This window comes from Micromesistius poutassou (genome assembly GCF_964030765.1).
Source record: "Micromesistius poutassou genome assembly, chromosome: 13".
Taxonomy (NCBI): Eukaryota; Metazoa; Chordata; class Actinopteri; order Gadiformes; family Gadidae; genus Micromesistius; species Micromesistius poutassou.
Genome location: NC_140283.1, coordinates 15,274,707 through 15,298,418, shown reverse-complemented (window position 1 = coordinate 15,298,418; position 23,712 = coordinate 15,274,707).

Below are 23,712 nucleotides of genomic sequence, written 5' to 3'. Positions count from 1 at the left end.
GTCAGCATGCTATTGAACCTCAAACACAGGAGTTTAATTCAGCTTTGCTTTGGGTGACCCTTCTTTCACCCAGGGTTTTTCGCTAAAACACTAAATGGCGTATCACCTGCTTTTCAGCAGCCCGGTACAGACCACTGTTTTCATTGCAACATGTAATGAATTGTTCTTGATGAGCATGGAGACGAATACTAATTGGAAGGTTAGGTCTGTCTCGGGCTGCATGTATTCAAGGTGTTTTTTTTTCCTTTGTCATACCCACATAACAGGTGCAAACAAATAAAAAAATAGATGAAATAAATACATTTAGTCATATTTAGTCAGGGTGAAGGTGTTGTCCATCAGAGGCGAGTTCACATCACTTCGGACCACAGTTTCCATGCTTCTTACTTTAGGTAAAATGCAGTACTTTACCTTCAGATTGGTACTATTGTGTTTGATGTTAACCTTTTCTAATGCCTTCCCACCCCCACGATCTGAAAATACTAAGAGACTGATGTTGTAGTGACGTTATGGTTCTCTGCAACCCTGATGCAACGTGATTCCTTCAACCCGCAACTCGCACAATCCGCTTTAACACATTTAATCGTGATCGTATACTCCGGGCTGGGTGCTCACCAAGCCTCTGAGACAGATTCACCGCCCCCCTTTTAATTCAAGGTGAAGCCATGTCACCTCCCCAAAATTGGTCAGGGTGGGAAACAGTCCAATTACATCTCTGGTTGCATTTGTTTGTGGAGATGAAAAAGAGTGGGAGAAATGGCGAGTGGACACAAAGAGCTAAATGATGAAGAAGACTCAGACATGTAATGGCTGTATCACTGTACGTAAACCATGGGAAACCACAGGAACTTGCATTCATGGTTCTGCATTGTTGATTCTGAGTGTAGTCTGCCAAAAGTCAGTAATTCATCAGGTGATCTTCATAAGGTCAAGAGGATTTGTCATATGACTTAACATGGTTTATCCAAACTTCCTTAACCAGTCTATACTTAATAATAATTAATTTACCTGGAAGCAGTAGCAGGAATAACGAAGTGGAACGCCTTTCGCCCTGTTGTTCAGTTAAATTATTTGAGATGTGGATGTATACTGGAGCAGCAGCCTCTATTGACCATGCAGGTGACATAGAGACCCACATACCTGAAAATACTGCAGCTGTGACGTAGAGACCCGCGTACCTGTATGTACTATGGATGGTTACGTAGAGACACACATACCTGTACGTACTATGGATGGTGACGTAGAGACACACATACCTGTACATTAGCCTCGTTTACATGGACACTTCTGATCCGATTAGATTTCTAATCGGAATAGATCTATTCCTATCATGCTATCCAAATGTACTGTATATATGGCATTTACAAAAGTCGTAAGCGAACGTTCTGTCTCTTGCGCTTCCCACTTCTAAGCGGATCAGAAGTGTCCATGTAAACGCGGCTATTGTGGGGCTGGTGCCATAGCAACCCACATAACTGTACATACTTCTGCAGGTGATGTAGCGACCCACATACCTGCACGTACTGTGGCTATCCAATATACTGTATATATATATTTTAAGTATATATATAATATAAATATATTAAGCAAATATAATTGAGGATAAAGTCATCTCCCTCGGCTGTTCTCTGATCACACTCGACAAACACGGTGACGGTGTGTGGAGTCATACAGCAGACGAACAGGCAGGACCCCAAGCTGAGCCAGAGCATGTTGGTTTACCACACTCTGGGGGTGGGGTGGGTTAGGGGGGGGGGTGGGAGACAGTCATACCTGCCTAGGCAGATGGCAGCCTGTTGATGGTCTAGCCTGCTGGGACGAGGGGAGGTAATTAATCAGCATCGTTTGGAAACACACGCGTCAGCAGCTCAGTCCCTGGGCAGCCAACAACAATAACAAAAGGTATTGACGTCGCCGTGTGATGAGTGAGCAGTTTACCTTTAAAAGGGAATACCCATTCCCATCGTTATGTCATCACCAACACATTACAGTACAATTAACGTAATTCATCCCTAAAAGGGAAACACACACACGACAAAAGACTGCATACATTCAATTCCACACAGATATATTTTATGTGATAATTGAAAGGGCTCAATTTACAGCCCCATTGCCAGGTGATGACAAAATAAGGTGGAGCAATTAACAGAAAATTGTCATGCCTGAATTACCAATAAACACTCAAACTCACACAAATTGAGCCATCATTTTCCGAAACAATGAATATCACTTGCACTTTTTATGTTACATAATGGAGTGTAATAACTGCTGTGACAATGCAGGCCACCATTACTGTGAAGAAAAAGAAAACGTAATTCTTAGCATTCTGGTGGCTTTCCCATAAAAACGTGAAGCATTCCTTAAACGCTCCTCTTCATTTGATGGCTAAACATACAAAATATACCTTTTACCTTTAATAGTAACCTGACCATGATTGTCACTGGTTCAGCCATACACCTATATTGTTTACATTTTTAACAGCCAGCCAGCTAGCCTTTAAGGCCAAGATTAATCTGGGAGAGTTAAACCTTCCTTGAATCCGGATCCTCCATTCATGTATCACCCCTTGGGAGTGTTAGATATAGAAAATAAAAATCAATATGGCTTTATAGCTGTAGTATTTCAAGGACATATAAAGTGGCCCTAATACATCCTAATACAGCCCTTCTATATCACTGCATCCCACAATCTGTCAGAAATTTGAAAAGTGAGCAATGTAAAAGTGTGGGGCTTCCATTACTGGCTTACTTCTGTGTCTCATTTCGAAATTAGGTTATCGCACTACTTATTTTTGCCTTCCAGGTAAAGAAGAAGACTAAGGCCCTGTCCACACTAACCCGGGTAAATCTACAAACGCATGAATATTTATCCGTTTAGCGCTTCCGTCAACATTAGAACGGCGAATTCCGACACTGAAAACGATGCTTTTCAAAAATGATCGCTGAGGTGGATAAATGTGAAAACTCTGGGTTCGCATTGTCGTGTGGTCAGGGTAGACGAAGGCTTTCAGAGACGATGACGTTCGGTTGCCATGACGCTGCCACACGCTTGCACTCGAGACCGAGACGCTCATCTAAACAAAAATGGCAGGTGAAATGGAAATGGAATGATGATTTCTCTGTGCAATGTACTTATGTATCTTCAGTTACAACTGGGCATACTGTGTCATACATATTCGTCACTCCAACACCGAAGGCGAGCGCTGTACTTGCTGTGCTTAAGCGATGGGAAAGAAAACTCAAAGATGCCAGTTCAAACCGTACTTGGGGCGGCGTTTCTAAAAAAAACAACTTGCCTTTGTGCTTTTGGTTTGGGTTAGTATGGACAGGGTCTGGACAGGTGAGACAAGTGAGGCTGCCAGTATGCCCTGGTTAATTGGAATGCAGCCAATTCAGTTACATGGTAGGATATGAGCCCCTGTACATTTCGGTGCGCGGGGGTTCGTGGCTAGATCTGCTATTAGCTTACTGACTGAACTGGGCATTTGTGGACGAAGTCTGAGGCAGGTGGTTAGTAACATGTCCGTGGCAGCAGAACGAGCAAGTGAATGGCTGTGGGTAAGGAGAAAACATACTTCCTGGGGTGCAAGCTAAGGTAAGCCAGCTGACTAATGTGCTAACGTGTTTGTTTGGTCAGGGTTAGGGGTAGGGCTAGGGGTACGATGCAGGAAAGAGAGTATTTAGATGCATTAAATGTGGCAATGTGGTGGCAGCATTGAGGGGGGTGACTCCAGGATGCTGGTTTCATTGTTAAGCCCTCAGGAGGTGTCGTGGGCCTAACTTAACGAAACATCTGTGAAAGAGGGTGCCCACTTGATAACCCCAATGAAATTCTGCTTACTGCATACTGCTGTGTTTACTGCTGTTAGTTGGGACATTTGTCTCGTGTTTTTCACCTTTGGTTGGTAGCTTAGTGGCCAGCGTGCTTATAAGGTTGGTTTGGGCAGGGGCTTCTGAATATGTGTTTTCCTTGGATTTTGGCACAAGGGATTATAATATCTGATCCTGTGTATTAATGAAAAATGAGTAATGTAATGACCAACTCACCCTGAGTCCCACTTTAGCTGTCTCTGTGTCTCTTCTATTCCAGCACTCGCTACGCTGGGAGCTAATTAGCCTAATACAGTAATTAGTATTCGCACTGAGACAGTGGTGCATTGTGTGATACGTTGGCGCCATTCTCATAAATTCAGCAATTGAAATGACACAATGGCTGTAACTTTGACGAAGAAGAGGATACTTTCTATTCAGGGATCCAATTGGAGCTGTTTATATGATATGTTTGCCCCCATTCTGTTGAAACAATTACTATAGGCCTTATAAATCATGTGCATTTATTTTAGAAGCTACTTTGAATTTGTGTAAATATTTACCGTGCAGACATTTAGCAGATGCTTCCATACAAAGCAACCCAGTGAAGTCAGCGGGCACCGTGCTCAGGAAGGCCTTCCAGTTAAAGTTCTGCCACTGAACCCTCAAGGTTCACCCCGTCCGCTACAAACTCTATCCTGCCCATATCCAGCCCTACTATGGGTCATAAAACATATTGTAATGGTGTTCCCATATTACAATATATGAATACACTTAATTTCCAAAATGGCTGTTCAGGAATGATGAATCACCGCAAAGGTTCTACAGAGGCCCCTCTGCTCGGACACGACAGCCCACTCTGGAGGAGGGTGTCCGGGAGACAAAAGATAATGGATGTCCTCTCTAAAGGTTACTGCGCCGGAGGGCTAATGGGCCCAGGACTCCCAGCAGTGCCTCTGAATGGGCTGCGGTTCTACAACACTGCGTGGCCACAATGGAGCGCAGGAAGTGAAGCGAAGGGGGAATCTGGCCCACTTCTTGGAGGAAGGAGAGAAAAATGAATATATACATATGTATATCTATAAAGAGAGAGTGACAAAGGAGAGAACCTTGTAGTGTGTGAGAGAGAGAGGCAAGAGAGAGGAGACAGAGAGAGGGAGATGGAGAGAGACTACAGAGAGCTATGATCTAGGGTGGAGAAAGAGAAAGAGAGAGCGAGAGCGACTACAGTGAGAGCTATGATCAGAGCGCAGAGAGGCGTGAAGGTGGAGCTCCGTAAGCTCCCCTCTGGTGAGGAACTCTTCGGAGACGTGATGTTCCTCCTAGCAGCACACGAGAGATCCCGAGTGCGTTTGAGGTCGTGACCCGGGGTCAACCCCTGGGGTCACGCCTAGCTCTGTCCCTAATGCTCACCGCGAGGCCAGGAGCATTTGGGGAAAGGTTTGGAGAGAACAGAGATTTCTATTTCAGCTATCAGCTTGACCCCAGTGCCCGGACAGGCTGGTTATGTCCCGTGTGACTGCTCCAGAGCAGTCAAGTCAGCAGTGTGTGTGTGTGTGTGTGTGTGTGTGTGTGGTGTGTGTGCGCACGCGCGGGGGGCCAGAGGGTGATAGTTACACTAACTATCACCCTATACATGCTAATCAGTCAGCTTCAGTCTATACATGCTGTTGCCATACACCGCGAGTAATTTGTCATTCAATACACAATTGTGTTTCACATCAAGCCAAGCGAAAGGCGGGCTAAAGCAACACAGAGAATTGCCCTTTAAAACATTTTTTTAAATGCTTAGGTTGAATTGTTGCCTGTAACAGTGGGTCTCGCCATAGCAACTTGCCCAAGAGTCAGTCAGTCTCTCTCTCTCTCTCTCTCTCTCTCTCTCTCTCTCTCTCTCTCTCTCTCTCTCTCTCTCTCTCTCTCTCTCTCTCTCTCTCTCTCTCTCTCTCTCTCTCTCTCTCTCTCTCTCTCTCTCTCTCTCTCTCTCTCTCTCTCTCTCTCTCTCTCTCTCTCTCTCTCTCTCCTCTCATGGAGTGTCCGTGTAGTTCGCCCCCCACACAGGAACACACTGGAAACAAAGGACGCACCGAGGTGCGCGTGGCCGGCCCAAGGTGCGAGCACAACATCCAACGTCTACACTACACTACACGTCAACACTCCGGTTTTCACACCCCTTCGGCTCTGTTGGTAATCTGCCTTTACCCAGACTCCGCGGAACCTCTGCGTTCCCCGTTACTGCTGTTGTGGTCGCATTCTTGGAAGCTCCTAATTATATGTGCCGCCGCGAGATAGCATCCGCGCAGCAAGCGCTTAGCTAACGAGAGCATCCATTACACGGTGTTCTCCGGCACCGTCAGTCGTACAGGGGGAGTTTTTTAACCGGTTCCGTCCGCGCATCGTAAGCAGGGAGAACTTTTCTTTCTCCTTCTCTGTAAACCTTTCAGTATAGATTAATTAGGGGGCTGATTGGCAGATCAATCATGGTTACGGCAAGGAGACACGCGGCGTGTCAGCGTGCGTGGGTTTCCAGCGTTACCCCTAAAGACCGCCTTTCCAATTGGATGAATGATGTGCTCTATCAATGTGGATAGCCATGGAAAATGATTGCATGGAAATTACATGCACACACCTATACCACTGGTTTTGCTGATTGTCTGTTGTTTTAACTGCATGTTGTTTTGTATGTTTTATGTTCTGTGAGACCGAACAGACAAGTTTCCACTTTGTGGACAATACAAGCATGTCTATCGAATAAAACTAGTCCCAATATAACAGAAAATTCACTAAAAAGTCTTGGTTTTGGTGAACTTCCTGGACTGAGTCAACCAAAAATCCTCCAATAGTTTTGGGGCTAATTTTCTTTTGCACACATACACATTCACATACACATAGTTGTATCTCTTAGCAACATTGTGATTGTGTGCTTGTACTTGTACTAGGTTGTGAACAGCTTGTGATGAGGAGAGAGCAAACAGGCGAGGTTGCATGGGAGGGCTCCTGGGTTGATGAATGAGGCATCGTTGTGGCTGCAGAACTAAAATGCTTCCAGCTCAGCTGTGGTGACAATGTGATTAATATTTGCTAGGCATTCAGCTAATTCATCATGGCCATGTGCGCACCTATGGTGGAAAAGTCTGTCATATGGATGCTTGGGCTAACAGAGGGAGAGTGGGTTTTGGCGATGGAAAGCAATTATTTTGAACAGAAATAAACATAAATCGAGGAAATGTGAGTTAGGGTCTGGTAAGGAAATAACTGAGGGATATGGAAAATGGAAGAGAGCAGATATTTGCTTGTTTTTAGTTTTATTTTAATGGTGCCATTACATTTTAGTGATGGAAACCAAATTATCTCCCTTTAAGTTCTGAGGCTGTAATTGAGAAAAACATCCTAGGGAAGTGTTCCAAGTGTCCAAGTACATCTCTCCAGGGGTCTATTTCTGAGCCAAATCTCTGGTTATGGTTTTGGTAACCATACCAATTTAGCACTAAAGCCCCTGCGGAAAAAAACGCTGTGAGCAATTAGCACAAAACATTTAAAGGCGTGACATCAAGGTGTAGGGTAGCTTAATGGTTGATATAAAGCATTTTTTGTATAAGCTAGAGATTATTTTAACAACTTCATTTTGTGGGCATAGTCTCTTTAAGTGGAGGCGTCTATGCTCATCTAAGGCCCCTAGCCAGGATGTGGTGGAACAGAAGCCCCCCTAGGGTACTGCTGGGGCTGAGCCCAAGTTAGCCAACCAAGTTCAGAATAATCAGTTCTAGGAAGAAAGATTGTGATGAACCCTGTTCGGTACTGTTACTATTTATGATCTTACTCTATTATAGAGAGACTTCCAGTAATTCTTCTATTTGAGTGATGTAATTCCTCCATTCACTGTCTAAAGCACACATAGTTAAAATGTGACGTTTTTATATCGTCAGCCCTCTTACACTTCTACACTCCCTTACACTCTTACACAAAAACTACACTCTAACAAACATATATATATATACTGTATATATATTAACGTTTATCTGTACTCTAATTCAGGTTTTTGCACAATAAGATAAAACTTAACTTTGACATAATATATGCATTTTCTTTATTTTTGTACTGGTTGTCAGAGGCTTTAATGAAATTGAGGGTGTCATTAAGGGCTCCAAAGTAGATAGCACTTAGGTAAGAGATAATGAGCAATGCAGTATCCAAATAATCCTCTCCTGGATCTTACAGCATCCTGCCTGAGGAAGGCAGAATGCATTAGTTTACAAACTTGACATGCTCTTCAATGTAACTGCACACTCATTAATGGCTTTTTAATGGCAAAGCTACTCAAGTGGACATAGATTTGTTATAATCAGCTCATTTTTAATTTCACTCAATACTTTCCCTCCTCTTTTTGCTCATCTTATTATTATTTGAATGATAGCTAACATAGCCTGAGGATAAAACACAAGTACTTAACACATGGCTGCCTTGTGCCGTTCACATTCAGATCAGATTCACACGCTTTGAACGGTGGATGCCCAGCATTAGCTGAATTTGAATTTGTCATACGCTCTGACCTCACAAATATAATACACTCTACCCCTGATTGCAAATATCTTCAAACAAGACATAATTTGTCAGTTAAAGTTGTCATTGTGAGAATACGTGAGCACAAAAAATAAATTTTACAGATGTTTTGCAAGTCATTTTAAATCTTTACAGTTCCAACAAAATATTGAACTACACTAAGCGATCCGATTTCTGGAAGGCTCACTCATTCCGCATCTCCAATTCAAATTCAGACAATCAAGACCCTGCTGTGTGAGGATATGCCCACAAGCTATAGATGGTATCTTATAAATACATGAATGAAGAATTATTTCATTTTGTCGAATTCAGTCACCGATTTTCCTCACCCAAGACCGATAATCTATTGTGATGCAAAGAGGGGTTTGTGGATCGTCTGCTGTGTTTGAGTTATTCCTCAAGAGGCTACACTTCATTCGGGTACATATATATATATATATATATATATACCTCCACTGCCAGCTTGCAAATGCACACTTTATATCTATCTATAATATATAATATGCATACAAAGACAGATCGTCACCCCTTAACATTAGTTGTTAGCTGCATACCATGGTTGTAGAGCACTTGGTTTATGGTCTGGTGGGCTTGCCGCAGTGCCAGCGTCTGGGCTGCAGGAGCAGCTCCTGGCTCCATGGGTCTGCTGCTCAGTGGCCAGAATTAAGATGCGACTGCTGTCAGGATGGGGAGAGGATGGGCACTCTGGAGGAGAGCGAGAGAGCAAGAGAAGCCAATAGTCGGGGCAGTAACTCACACTTTGAGGCCGCTGCCTTGTTTAGAAAAGTAATCGAAGTCCCCCCTTCCCCTCACCCAGCCTAGCCTCTAGGTTGCTCGTCGAATGATACATGGCCGACGCTCGACACAACAGCGCATGCTCAGGGTGGACCCCCATGGCTCCAAAGAAGCCGGCTCCTCTCTGTCAGAGGCCTTGTACCCGGACCAGGTATCGTGCTGCCGGGGACAAGATTGGAGACTATTGGAGTTATGGTTCCACGTCGACGCAACGTAATGACCACGCGGACGCTGTGACACAGTCGTGAACCTGTTTTGGTTCTCCGCCGGGTTTTAGTGAGCGGACCAATCACAGCCCTTGCTGCTGCGTCGCCTCGACGCAGGGTTACAATTTTTCGGGAGGCGCACGTCAGGCCCTTGCGGTGTACGCACGGAGGGTCCGCAAGGACGTAATGGGTCAGTAAACCCCTTTGCGTTGCGTCAACGTGGAACCATAATCAGGCCTTTAGACCGGCCAGTCTGGTGTCCAGTTCACTCTTCAGTTATGCATTCATAACTGAAGAGTGAAGAGTGAAGTAACACCATGCATTCATAACTGAAGAAGAGGAGGCAGACAGGTGGGATTATGAATCCCACATAGATCCCGGTGAGACCCCAGACTGCCCAGAATAGTGCTATGATTGGCTGGGAACCCAAGGTCACAGGTTAAGGTACAGTTAAGGTATGAGGTATTTAGTTATCAGAGATGAGAGAGATGGTTAAATTGAGATATTAGGGTATGCTTAATTAAGGTATGAGGGGTTACAGACAATGAAGTTAAGGGTTAGGGTTAGGGAAGGCTGTATGGTGACAGGCTGATTAGAGCATTGACAACACCTGCGTCCATCTCACCAGTCTTCTAATGAGGTCCCGGGAGCCACACCCGCTCCAGTCTCTCTTCTACACACAGAGCTCAACCACCAACACACTGAATCATTTATGGTTTTGTTGTTTTTCACTTTTAACCCTAAGAGTGTGTGTGTGTGTGTGTGTGTGTGTGTGTGTGTGTGTGTGTGTGTGTGTGTGTGTGTGTGTGTGTGTGTGTGTGTGTGTGTGTGTGGGCCTGGGGTCTTTCTTTGTTCAAGCCAGAGTCTTTGATCTCTGGCAAGAAAAAATTAACTATATTTGTGTGTAGTGTATATATAGCATGAAGGGGTTAAGGCATTTTGGTCAAGAATTCCTACAGGTAAACTGGTGGATATTAGTGTGCAAACCAATAACCTTTTGGCTGGGAGGCCCTGCGAGACCCTAACACTACACTATCCTGCCAACAATGTTTTATTAATATTTGCCTGGAGTATAATGCAATCTACATACCTAGTGCAATTTAGCTCTGTAGTGGAATTTTAGATTTTCTTTGCATCTCCAAGACCTTGTACACTATTCTATTGTCTTATTTTCCTCTTGAATATCGTCAATAAGATAAACATACCTGAACTGAAATACATCTGCCATTTTCTTTATTTGTTTCATATAATACATGGTGGCGGCAATGTAAATAAATATGCATATAACAGGTCAAAGGGGTGGCCCAGGAGAGTTGCTTATGACCATATAGGACATCACAGTGGGTGATCTCATTGGACGATGATATTCATTATGACCCCCTGTTTATAGTGCTTACCATCATAGAGATTGCATAGAAGATAGCTGGTCTAGCTGTTGAGCTGTAGATTGAGAACTATTCAAATAAAAAGGATACATTTCAGCCATTTAATAATGTACTCTAAATGTATTTTAAATTGTAATGCAAAATCATGGTTTGGTTTCTTTTTGCTATAAATTTTCCTTCTGTGTGTGTCTTCTTTATTCTTCTAGCGTATGCAAAAAAAAAAGCACATGTCCACAATAGCTGACATTGTTCACTGATAGTTGATAGTTGTTGTTAGCCAGCAGAATCTCTTCTGTGTCTCAGATAAAGCCTGTTTTCTCCAAAATCTCGCCGCCCCAGTTGCTTGCATCACCGAGCACAGAAAAATTTGAACCTTATTGTTCAGGAGGCTAGAAAGTCAGGGCAAACACTTATCTGCCCTCTCTTGTGTTTTTGATACTGCTGTTCACAACTTCACAGGTCTGTTTCTGGATGGCCCTACAAAATTGGCGCAAATTGAATGTTGATTTAATTGTTGATTTAATTGTTAATTGTCTCCTTAACGGACAGCCATACTACATCATTTATTTTCAAAATCTGGAATCCCTTTCCTCCCCACAAAATTGTCAAAAATGAACATGGATAATAATGTTATATATATTATATTATATTAATATACTCTCCTACCATTTAGAAGAAAACAAAGAAGAAAGAAGAAATATATGAAAAATGTTTGTGCCACGGGTCCAACTGACTTTTCACCCAGTTCTCCTAACTTGCATGACCAATCAGAGCTCACCAGAGCTCTGAGCAACCGCCGAATCACTTCCACATAGTCTAACCCCCCATCGTCACGCTGGGATGCTGTACTGTATTTTAAATAATTCTGTTTATGATTAACTGTCGAGTGGTATGCGGTTACTCGAGCTAGCAAAGAAGTTAATATGATCTGGTTCAACTCCAGGGTTGGTCCATATGTACATATATATAATAAATGCATAGTGGATTTCTGTGTTCATAATTCAAGCAGTTCAAGATAACACTTTTCATATGCTTCTAGTTGTCTGATTTAATAAAATAGATAATGTTTTTTTTTTCTCTCAGTGTGATATTTACATGCACTTAATCTCAAAGCTGAAGAAAGCTTTTTACATTAATGTTGAAATATCGAGTGGGGAATTTTTAGAAACACGAAACAACGTCGGCCTCTTTTAAATCGGATCATGATAAAAACACAGAAGTAGGCCTAACACTGATCCCACTTATCCAAAAACTAAAAACGTCTGCTCTGTTGAGAATCATACCTCTGCACTGATTCTGAAGGCCAACTCCGCAGCAAAACGAGGCACCCATGCGCGACGAGACATCAACAAGCCTCGGCGTGGCAGCAACAGCCGTCCCCGGAGATTAGACGGGGAGGGAGGGGATGGGGGACGGGGCGCTCGGCGGTGTCACTTTGCCTCCGCTCTGCGCTTTGTCTTCTCCGCGTGGCCGACATCGATGAGGATGTGTGCCAGAGACGGGCCGCGGCGCGCTCCGCCTCCGCACATATATCCACGCTGACCTTTGACAGGAAACAGGATGCGTCGTTAAAGTCAGCGAATGTGACGTGCGGTGTCACAGCCGGCTGACAAACGATAAAACAGAAGGACATCTGTCTGACATCTGCCACACAGCCAGTCAATATCTGCGGAGGCAGCAAAAATATCAAATCAAAAAATATATAAATAACAGGCCAAATGAAGTGAACAGGAGGATAACAGTTGTTCATGCACGCCTGATGAGACTCATATGGTTTTTATGACGGTATAACCAGAGTCAAGACGAAATGGCACCCGGCGAGTGTTGAACATGATTGAACACACACATTCACTCACCCCTTCGACCCGCTCCTGGATAGCCTCTCTCTGGGTGGCGGGGAAGCATGAAAGCCTCCCTCACCTCATCCAAGCTGCACTGTTTTCTTATTGGTGCTATCATAGACTAATTTGATTTCCAGTGCTATCGAATGACCAAGCATTTTTGTGAATTTGGCTGAACGTTAAAGCTTAGGGGGATATTAAGTGTCTTAATGCATCTCTGCCAAAGACCATTAAACGAATTAAAGTCTCCTGTTGTATGGATTTCAATGGAAAAGCCTAGCTGCTTCTATCTAGAAATACCCGATACCCTCATTTAGTCCATCTTTCACCTCCCCTACAAAGGGAGTGAATGAGAGTGTAGAGAACCTGGTAGGCTTTGAATAATTTGGTTTCATTCAAAGTCTATTAACTCTTGAAAATAGTATGTTTCGAGGGAAGGGAGGGGGTTCCTCAATTATTGCCAGGTCACTGTGGTTGAGGGCTTTTACTCTGAAGGCCGGCTCGACCCAGTCGCCCTCAACCCGGACTCCCTGTTTCTGCGATGGAACCTTTGCAGCGTATCCAGAACGCGGCAGCACGCCTCGTGTTCAACCTACCTAAATTCTCCCATGTGACCCCCCTCTTCTGCGACCTCCACTGGCTCCCTGTAGTAGCTCGCATCAGATTCAAGATGATAGTACTGGCATACAAGGCGGTCGATGGAACTGCCCCTGCCTCCAAACGTTGGTAAAACCACACACCCCAGCTCGATCCCTCCGCTCGACTACCTGAGCTGGACGTCTGGTACCGCCATCGCTAAGAGCAAGCAAAGGTCGTTCAGCAAAATCACAACTCTTCTCTGTTTTGGGACCACAGTGGTGGAACGAGCTCCCTGCCGATGTCAGGATCGCAGAGTCGCTCACCAACAGCAAAAGACTCAAAACTCACCTGTTCAGAGTTCACCTTGACTCTGCATAGCCATTCAGTCCCCCCGCCCACTATTGTCTGTTGTACGTCCTGGCACTTAATGAACACACTTAATGAACGCACTCAATGTACGCACTTAATGTACAGTGTATTTAGTCATAGTATTTAATTGTGTAGCATCTGCAGTAGCTAGCTGTCACTGCTGTATACGGGGAATGGGTTAGCCTAGCGATTGTTAGTACTTGCACTTGGTTCTATGAACATCTTTACTGTACCGACAGCGATATATTGTTTCACTTCTTATGACAAATGTCTGCTAAATGCCCTAAATGTAAATGTAAATTTAACCCACCTTAGTGGCCATATAAGAACATAAGAGTGTTCCAACTTTGAGATGTTGGCGATGAGCATAAAGCTAAATGCTTTTGCTACCCTATATTCTATAACGCTATATCTATGCGGCCAACCACGCTGACTGGCTAACTGGTGCCTGGATGACAGACCTACTGGCTGACAGACCTACTAGCTGACTAGACTGCCAGACTAGCTGCCTGGCAGACTGTCTGCAGTTACCTGGTGTAAAAACAGGGTAATAAAAGGTGGCCGTTACAAACTGGTTCAACCTTCCAAAAAAACATCCTTCCACATTATTCCCACTGGTTGTCATTCTAGGGTGCTTTTAGACAAAGTGCCTAGCTATAGCACAAGTGCACTCATTATTTGGCAGTGTCGATAACACACCCACGAACGACGAATTACTCTACTGAAATTTATGTCTCCAAAAAAAAGTTTCTGTCTGGACAAAGGCAAGTAAATAAATAATATTGTTTTAATAACAATATCATGATAATGTTTTTCTATATGTGGCATTGGACATTAATACATCCACTGAATATAACTGCCAATAGTCCGGTCTAAATAATACCAGTAGACTTCCTTGAGCAGGATGGCTCACCCCTACCTGGTCCTTCATGATATTTATCTGACTTAATAGGACTGAATAGTAAATACTAAATAGTATATTTACTAACAGAAGGGAAGAGAGGTTACAGATCGCTGCCCCTCAACCTGTGTTGGAGGAAACATTTAAAATATCAGACATTTGTATATATGCATATCATTTTCATATATTTTTCGGTTAAGCTGTACCTCTTCACAGAAGTAAGGTACAATAAAATGCAACGCGTGTTTTTGCCAATGTTGAATGTAGTCGGGGTAAAGAATCTGACAGGCGCTGTGTAGGACAGTTAGGGACTGGAGTAACTGACATTAATGTGGGGAGCATTCAATTAGTGTTTGTGTGCCGGCCAGTGACATTCCCTGCCGCTTTCCTGTCTCGCATTGATTGCACAACGGGGGGAAAAGGCGGAAGTTAGTGATCGTGATCATGTCTCTCTCTCTCTCTCTCTCTCTCTCTCTCTCTCTCTCTCTCTCTCTCTCTCTCTCTCTCTCTCTCTCTCTCTCTCTCTCTCTCTCTCTCTCTCTCTCTCTCTCTCTCTCTCTCTCTCTCTCTCTCTCTCTCTCTCTCTCTCCTCATTTTTACTCGCTCATGAGGCTTAACGCACCTGTCAGAAACTGGAGATAGAGAGAAACTGGAGAGAGAGAGAGAGAGAGAGAGGGATAGCGATGAAGAGAGGGAGAAAACTGAAGGGAGAGATGGAGAGAGGAGCTGTTGTCATGGCAACCAAACTTGCCAATTTTCCCCCACCTACGTGAAACACAAGCGCAAGGAAGGAAGGGAAAGGAAACAATGCAGGAAAAGGTAAAACGCCAACGATGGAGAGGGAACAAAAGCCTTCTCCGCTTCTCTCGCTCCTCTCGTCTCATTTAGCCACCGAGAGGAGATAAGCAGCCATTGTGGGACATTCAATCCATGATCATTCCGCGGGGTTTATCATTTATCCTAATCAAGGTCTGTTGTGCTTTTGATCACTGACATGCAGTGTTCAGGTACAATATGTCTTCACGAGGGTCTAACACTACACGTCCTTAGCAGGCCGGGGGTCTTTGGTGTCAACCAGAAAGTGTTGCTCCTCTTCTACCATGTGGTGATTGAGTGCGTCCGGCTGTATAGTATCTCAACCCAGTTTGGCAACCTCAGTATACAGCTAAAACCCCAGATTACCCCGGATATTGCAGAGAGCCATGAAAATCATGGGAGGCAGGCAGCATCCCACACTCCAGGCATTTGCAGTCGTTGATGAAACATTCATGAGACAGGCCCAAATAATTATCTCAGACCCCACCCATGTCCTCCACCCTGAGTACCAGCTTCTTCCCTCAGGCAGACTCCCAGTGCAGGCTCAGCCGCTTTAAGAACTCCTTTGTCCCCCTGTCCATCAAAGACCTAAATGGCAAGTTAGCCAGAGGCCTACCCCTGTAACGTTGCCTTTCAACTGTACACAGGTACACTTTTGACAATTCCATGTTGATAAGGCTGCTTTTTACCCTTGATGCACATGTTATGAATGTTATTATGATGACTAAAGGTGTTAGATTATGGCCAGGGTGCAATTAGTTAGTTGATGGCAGTCTGTGCATGTGCTGTAGGGTACAGTACATGCACTGTAGTGTGTGTAGATCTGAATGGGTGAGCGCCTTTGTTTGTGCTGTATGTGTGCCAATGTTATTTGTTTTTCAAAAGCAGATACTGCATGTGTCAAAGGCAAATTTTCTTCCGGACAATAAAGTAAATCTTATTTTATACTGTGTGATTTCATTAGGTTATTTTGCTTTGGTATATGATTTGTTTCTGTAATGTTCTGTTCGTCAGTCAGCATCACAAGAAACAAACTGCGTTTGAAGTCTCTGTTTGTTCATTCATCAAGGCTTTTTCCTTTTGTTTTTCATCAAGCAAATGTGAAGCAAACTAAACAAGAGCCCTGTCATTAGGATGTTTTGTTCCCCACAAGTTCAAGAGAAGGGAAAAAAACCTTAATGGTGGTTTCTTTACAAAGCGTTGAGGAGCTGCTGCTTAATTGACTGTGCGCTGTGCACTGACAGACGCCTGAAATGGTAAAAGTAAATTAAAAATTTTAAAAAAGGATGAGCCCTATCCGGCACAGCTGAGCTACTTACCTGTGTACTTCCTCCCCTAATAGCGTGTGTTCATCACTACATCACATCGCAATGACCGCCTCCATTTTGGAAGCATGGGAGCGTTGGAATGTTCTTTATGACAGTAGTAATGGTTTTTGGGGTTATTCTGTAAGTAATTAATCATAAAATTATATTTCATTATGAGAAGACATTGTTGTGTATGAAAGGGACACAGCATTTCTCATGGGAGACATGGCAGAACCTGTTTACAGCCCAGGTTACGGTATATTTCCGTTGTTTTAGGATTTTACAGAACTACCGTTCTCTTGAGTACTCTCAATATGGCCGAGCATGGCCGACAGAAATCCCATGATGCAGTCTGAGGTACAAGCCCTATCGGTCTGAGCTCCACACTACGTGGGCTCTCAATGGCTTCTTCTCCGCATCGGTCTGGGAGGGAAGCAAAAGGGGGGCACGGCGGACAGGGAGATGGGCTGGGGGAGGGAGGGAGGGAGGGAGGGTGGAGGAGGATGAGGTGCAGGTGCTTGGAGGGAAGGAGGATGGGCGGGAGGAAAGGGAGGGAGGTACCTCCAGAGGGCATAATTACCAGCAAATCTGTGCACAGCCACTATCATGGTATTGATGGGCGCAGCAGAGCGGTGTTATCGGGTGGCAGGGGTGGCTGCGCCCTCATTAACACTGCTCACCTCAGCTGCAGGAAGCAAGTAAACAAGGGAAAAAAAGAGAAACAGTAGGAAAAAATGTTATTGACGCACGCACACACACAAACACACGGCCACAAACGCACAGACTGAGACAGATAGGCACGACAAATAGACACACATACACACACAAGAAGCGGGAGATGTACACAAATGGAGTAGAGTTTCCTTGTGCCCTGGTTTGAGATTACATAGATTAAAACAAACAGCTTGAGAGGCGAGAAAATGAATGTTTTGTACCCGCCGGCTGTCTGTGTGTTCTCTGATGAAGGAGAGTTGTTAGAGATACAACAGTACCGTTTCTTGCGGGTCATTTTGTGCATTATGCGTTATGAAACAACTGACTTATTAATAAATCAAACATTTTAATAACTTCTATGAGTGGTTTAGACCTCTTTTCTCAAGTTCTGTTTGGCTACAACAGTTGCAATGACTTGTTGGATAATGTGGTTCATGTTAATAGCAGGGCACTTCACTGTTGTATCTCCAATCATATTGATGGTCCAATATATATATGAAAAGAATAGTAAACCCACTGGAGAAGAATGAATGAAGATTATTGAAGTAGTAGGAGTAAATGACTAGGCACCAATACGTTTTTTTATATATTTTTTAAAATTATATTTAAAAAATGTCCTTTTGTGAACAGAATAGCAAACGATACGATAACACACATGGAACAGAATGAATCAAGAGTATTGAAGTAGTCCATAACCCTAAGCTCCGATGCATTTATTTTTTTCTAGTTCTGCCAGGGTCGTCGACGCCAGTTGCCACGGTAACCCGGCTGTCATCACACCTTGTTTTGGTACTCTATTTCATAACTTGATAATTAAGTTCTGCATAACACTCTTTAAACCCTGCTGGCACTCGGAGCCTCACAAGTCCCTGAGTCTCCGTCTCCTCCTCTTGTACCACTCCTGCACAACCTGCTCTTGACAGGAGAAAGAACACAGTGAACCAAAAATAACAGCCAGCCTTCCTTTCACGTGCCTGGCTCCTCTGTCTGCTCATAATTGTCCGAGGGATAAAGACATATCTATATATAGAGAGATATGTGTGTCACATCTGATATCACAAAGTAATAGGACGGATTCTCTTTGGCTTTTGCATTGTTAGTCTTGCTCACAGTGATGCTGTGAGCACTCGCTTTCAAGAAATGTAAGACGCCCTTGAATCTGCTTTTTCTTTTCCTGTATACAGATGCCAGCTACTTGTTTGCTTATAAGCCTGTGTCTTTATTGTTGTTGTTTTCAATGTTTGACTCGTATATCTTTTCCGTCTCTTAACTTTGTCTCGCTTGTTTGTCTCTACGACGACAAACCCAAAATTGTCCCCTGTTGTGCAAGGAACATTTCAGAAGAAGGTTGTTTGTTCAAGATATTCCTTTTGCATCATTCTCCATGGGGCTTGAATGCAGAATACGTCTCTGAATCAGACCCTTAGCTCGCAATTAGTGTCCTATGACGGCTTGTTTCCCCCATACATTTTTAATAAACTGTTCTCCATCTGAGACCCGTGCACCAACACACACACACACACACACACACACACACACACATACACACACATACATAGGCCCTCGTAAGGTATAGGGAATACACCAGCTCCCAATACACACTGATGATGCTTTCCCAAACCCAATTACTTAAATTACGTCACTTAATTTTTTTACTGATCATTGACCTTTAAAGGGATACGCCGAGATATCGGTACCATTTTTCAAGTTCTTAGGTGTCCAGAAGGGGGCCCGGTCTGAAATCGCTTTGTCGGGGTTGTTCCTACACCATCATAATTCATTTAGCTCCAGGAGCATCGGTGCAATTGACCAATTACGTTGTTGTGATGACAAAGCTTTGGGTCCAAGGGAAGAGACCAGAGAAACACTGTAGAGTGGCTCCTTGCTCAAACATGGAACAAAAGGTAAGCAGAAAAATACATTATTTCAAACATCTATAAAAACCCACACTCTCAATATGACGCTAACATTAAATTGTTATATCAAAGATATAAAGGAGATAGAGATTGGTTGAGGTGTGAGGCAACAAGCACAGAACACACACACAAACGCGCACACACACTCTTATGTCCTTATATGGGCGCTAAGATGGGTTACATTTACATTTAAATTTAGGGCATTTAGCAGACGTTTTTATCCAAAGCGACTTACAATAAGTACATTTGTCATAAGAAGTGAAACAATATATCGCTGGCGGTACAGTAAAGATGTTCATAGAACCACACACACAAGAAAAATATAAAGTGCACTCTGGAGAGAGGGCCCAAGTCTCTGTCTGTCTGTATATTAGTTTGCACATAAACCCACTAAACAAACACCAATAACTTAATTCAGTTATTGGGTTTTGGAAATCTGCCCCTTATGACATCATAAGGGGCAGAAAGTGGGCGTGTCCACCTAGATTCAGTCTATCAGCCTACCCAGTGGACTGTAGCCAACGTTGCTCATCTAGCCGTCACACATCTAGGTGGACACGCACACCTGTGATGTCTTATGGGGCTGATTTCCAAAACGGCTTGTAACGGCTAATCACACCACACCTGGTGGCATGTCATGGCACCTTTAAAGTTAGGGATAAGGTGGACCCTGCCACTGACCCAGATGCTTGAAGCACACCGGCAAAAGGAAATGATTAGATGAACGACAAAGCTGTAGATGTTCACAAGTTAAGTGGTTGTTTCACTTCTTCGCCATTCAGTAACCTTTTTTAGTGTTTCACACTATTCTTGCACCATACATACATAAAAATGATTCCTCTGTCTGTCCATTTAACTGTATCTATTGATCCATCTACCCATCTTTCTATCTATCCTTCTTTCTTTCTCAGAGGTTCGAGATTTGTAGATATGTTTTATTCATTTGCATTGCTTAACGCAGCATCCCACTCCCATTTGACCAAAGCTGTACCAATATCTGAACAAATGGCTACGTCTAGCCCACGTTTGACCATGGACATGCAAAGAACCAAATGGCCTGAAATGAAAAGGAATATACACATGAATAAATACACCTGATACATACATGATACGTTTTGAAAGTATTATTTTGTTATTTAGGTTTTTCCAAACACTAAATTGCAAATAATACACCATGATGTTCAACCATGCGATATGCTACCAAATAATACAAACATAAAATCGATGGCTCCTTTAGTCCGTTTAAAGGTAAGAATAATACACATTTTTAAGAATTAACTATTCATATTGCCTGTGGGGCCTTCGGAGTTTGTTCTCCAGAGAACTCCAGAGGATAATTTGGTTTGAATGAAAAATATACAAAACAAAAAGCCTTTCCACTCATTTCTTTCTGATCTCGAATCAAGTCATTAGAAAACATGTTCACTAACATGCTGCTGAGAGACACGTGTAATGTAAGTATGCATGCACTTTCATTGTTTTCCACTTGTTCCACTCATTAGTAGCACTGGCAGTAGTTGTGTCGTTTCACATTTTTACCTTATTTAAATAGAAAGAAAAGGTGGATGAAAACTGTAATACAATTTTGCCATTGGGCAAATTCTCTTGATGATGAAAAGCGCATTAACTGTAACCTTTTTACAGGCTTCTCTTCCACTTAAAATAGTGCTTATTTCCAGTGCTTGGATTACTTTAAAATGTGTACTGTTGAAATGTACACAGAACAATTTAGAAAACGTTGTTTTGCGAATAAGGACTCATCATCTCAATTTGCCAGAGCTAACTTTGTAGAATTATTATTTTTTGTGTTAGAATTGTTTGAATTCGCTCCGTTTCTTAAAACAATTTGCAAGAAGACATTTTTCTGTGCCAAACCTCTTTTTTCACTCAGTTACCGCTCAATTATTAAGTACTACAGCTATGTGCGGATCTATAAGGGTATCAGTGTATCTGTGACTGCATTGACTAAAGGAACCTGGTGTTGGGGGTCTCTCCATGAAGCCATCGGACGAGGATTGCCTGTGGCACTTGGATGAGACAAAAGGCCCTGCTGACTGGGCACCTGGTGCCTCTACTTTGAACTGGCTCCAGCCTGACAGAATGCCCTTCCTCCAGGGGCAAGCCTGGCCTGGTACTATAGTTTTGGTTGTAAACAATGTAAAAACCATCCCTCTCTGAAAGAGAGAGAAAGAGAAAGAGAGATAGAGAAAGAGAGAGGGAGAGAGAGACCTTATTCGGTGTTAATACTTTTTTCCATTGCTGTCCAAAAGTACAATAAAACAAGTCACAGGGCTGTTGTATCGATTGTGATCTGTACAATGTAACATTGTCTGTTTAGGTTGTTTCACTGAGTGGAGACAACCTAACAAAGCAGAAATACACCAGGCTTGTTGTCCTTTTGGCTGAGGAAAAGCCCTGTCCACCTATAACAACCACCTTCTAAGGTTAAAAGGTTTCGATATATATCAACAGAATTAATGCCTTACATTTTTTTTTTTTGGGGGGGGGGGTAATTTGATTTCCCCCTTATTAAAACAGTAAACAACATGGATAGCTTGGCTTCCACCAGCATATGGAAACATGAAAAAAAGTATTTCTTGCTCTATAACATCAAATATAGAATAGTTATTTAAACACGACTTCAACAAAGATTGTTTCAGTAGCATATGGCAAAATTGAATCTAGGGTATGCAATTTGGAGAAAACAGCCAGAGTAAGCTTGATTTTGAAAGTATTCAACCGAAAATGTCCAACCCCTCCCTTTAGGCCTCCTTCCAAAGCCACTCCATCAAAACACGGCTAAATGGCTAAATGACCTATGGCTAAAGCTCGCTAGCTTTAGCCATAGGTCAGCCTAGCCTTGTGACTCCGGTCATGTGGCACAAAGGCAGAGCCTGCAGGAAGCAGGGTAGGTAGGTAGACAGACTAGCGACATCCAATCATTTCATTTGGGCCGAATGAAATGATGGGAAGGGCTTATTACAGGCCTGCGACAGCCACAGATAGGAGTTGTTTTTTATCAGAGGATTGGATTTATTGATTAGTGCAGGGATGAAAAGCGTATTCCAACAAATATGAAAATTATCTAAAATAAATTGCCTACTCTTCCTTTAATTCACACAGCTTGCCTCAAGCAAAATTTGTCTATCAACATGAAAGCAAATTGTGACTGGGCTTTTTCTCTCCCAGTGTGGCGTAATGAAATTAGCAATAAGGTATCATTGTAATAAGTGGTCTCATCAACATGTTCACTCGAGATGCGTTTGGACACCGTACAAATGGCACCCAGCAGTTTCCAGTAAGGGGTCTCCCTTTGGAGATGAAATAATTTTCAACAAGCCATATTGTTTTGAGCCGAAGCTTTGCCCGCCTTCACAACTCACAGGCTGTTCAACCACATATCAAGTGAAAAATCCTTGACTTGAAGGGTCAATGATTTTATTTCTTTCTCTCTCTCTCTCTCTCTCTCTCTCTCTCTCTCTCTCTCTCTCTCTCTCTCTCTCTCTCTCTCTCTCTCTCTCTCTCTCTCTCTCTCTCTCTCTCTCTCTCTCTCTCTCTCTCTCTCTCTCTCTCTCTCTCTCTCTCTCTCTACATACACACATTTTATTTGATTAGATATGTTATTGTCATTTTTTTACATTAACTGAGTCCTGTTCCGATTGCAGATGAAAAATATGTATGTGTACTGTATATAGCTATTTGGGAAGGCTTGGCTGACTAACATGTTGTGAGTGTCTTTCCAAAAGTAAGGATTGTAAAATGATTAGAATACCCTTGAGCCACCCTCACCTCCCCTTCACACCCACATTCCATCTCCAGCTGGGCTCCATGGAGAAAGAGGTGTAGTTAAAGTCCACCTTCGGAGGATGGCCATTCATCTATGTTGTTGCCCCACACAGCCTTTGCTCCTCACTGGGACACTGTGGAGGCTGGGACAATGGGTCAATACAAAAAACAAGCCACACATGTGACTCGAAATGACACACCCCACCCATATTTCCATTGGCCTTTCACATTGACATCTCTTCAGAGCCTTTCCTCTTCAAATAACAAAATAACAAAAAATCAAAAGTCTAAAATTAGTGTATGAGACTGAATTGGTCAAGCTGTAGTTGTTTTGCAGCCGAGGGCTGAGGAGGGGGATGAGATGGAGAGGAGGAGGTGGGGAGGAGGAGGTGGGATAGGGAGGGGTTGCGGAGAAGGAGGGTATACGGAGAAGGAGCCGAGGAGAAGGACGAGGATGTGGGGTGAAGGAGATGGGAGGAGGGGATGGGGAGAAGGTGGAGGAGGAGAAGTTAGGAAGAAGTATGAGGTGGGGAAAAGGAAATGGAGGAGGAAGAGGAAGGGGAACAGCAGGAGTAGGCGATGGGTGAATGAGGAAAAGTGTTTCCCCATGCTTCGTTGTTTTTTTTGTGAGGGTTCGGTTCATTCCTTCAGGGACTCCCCACTATGTAATGCCTTTCCTTCCTCTTCTACTACCTGCAATTAGCCTTGTACATTAAACCACCCGCTGGTGT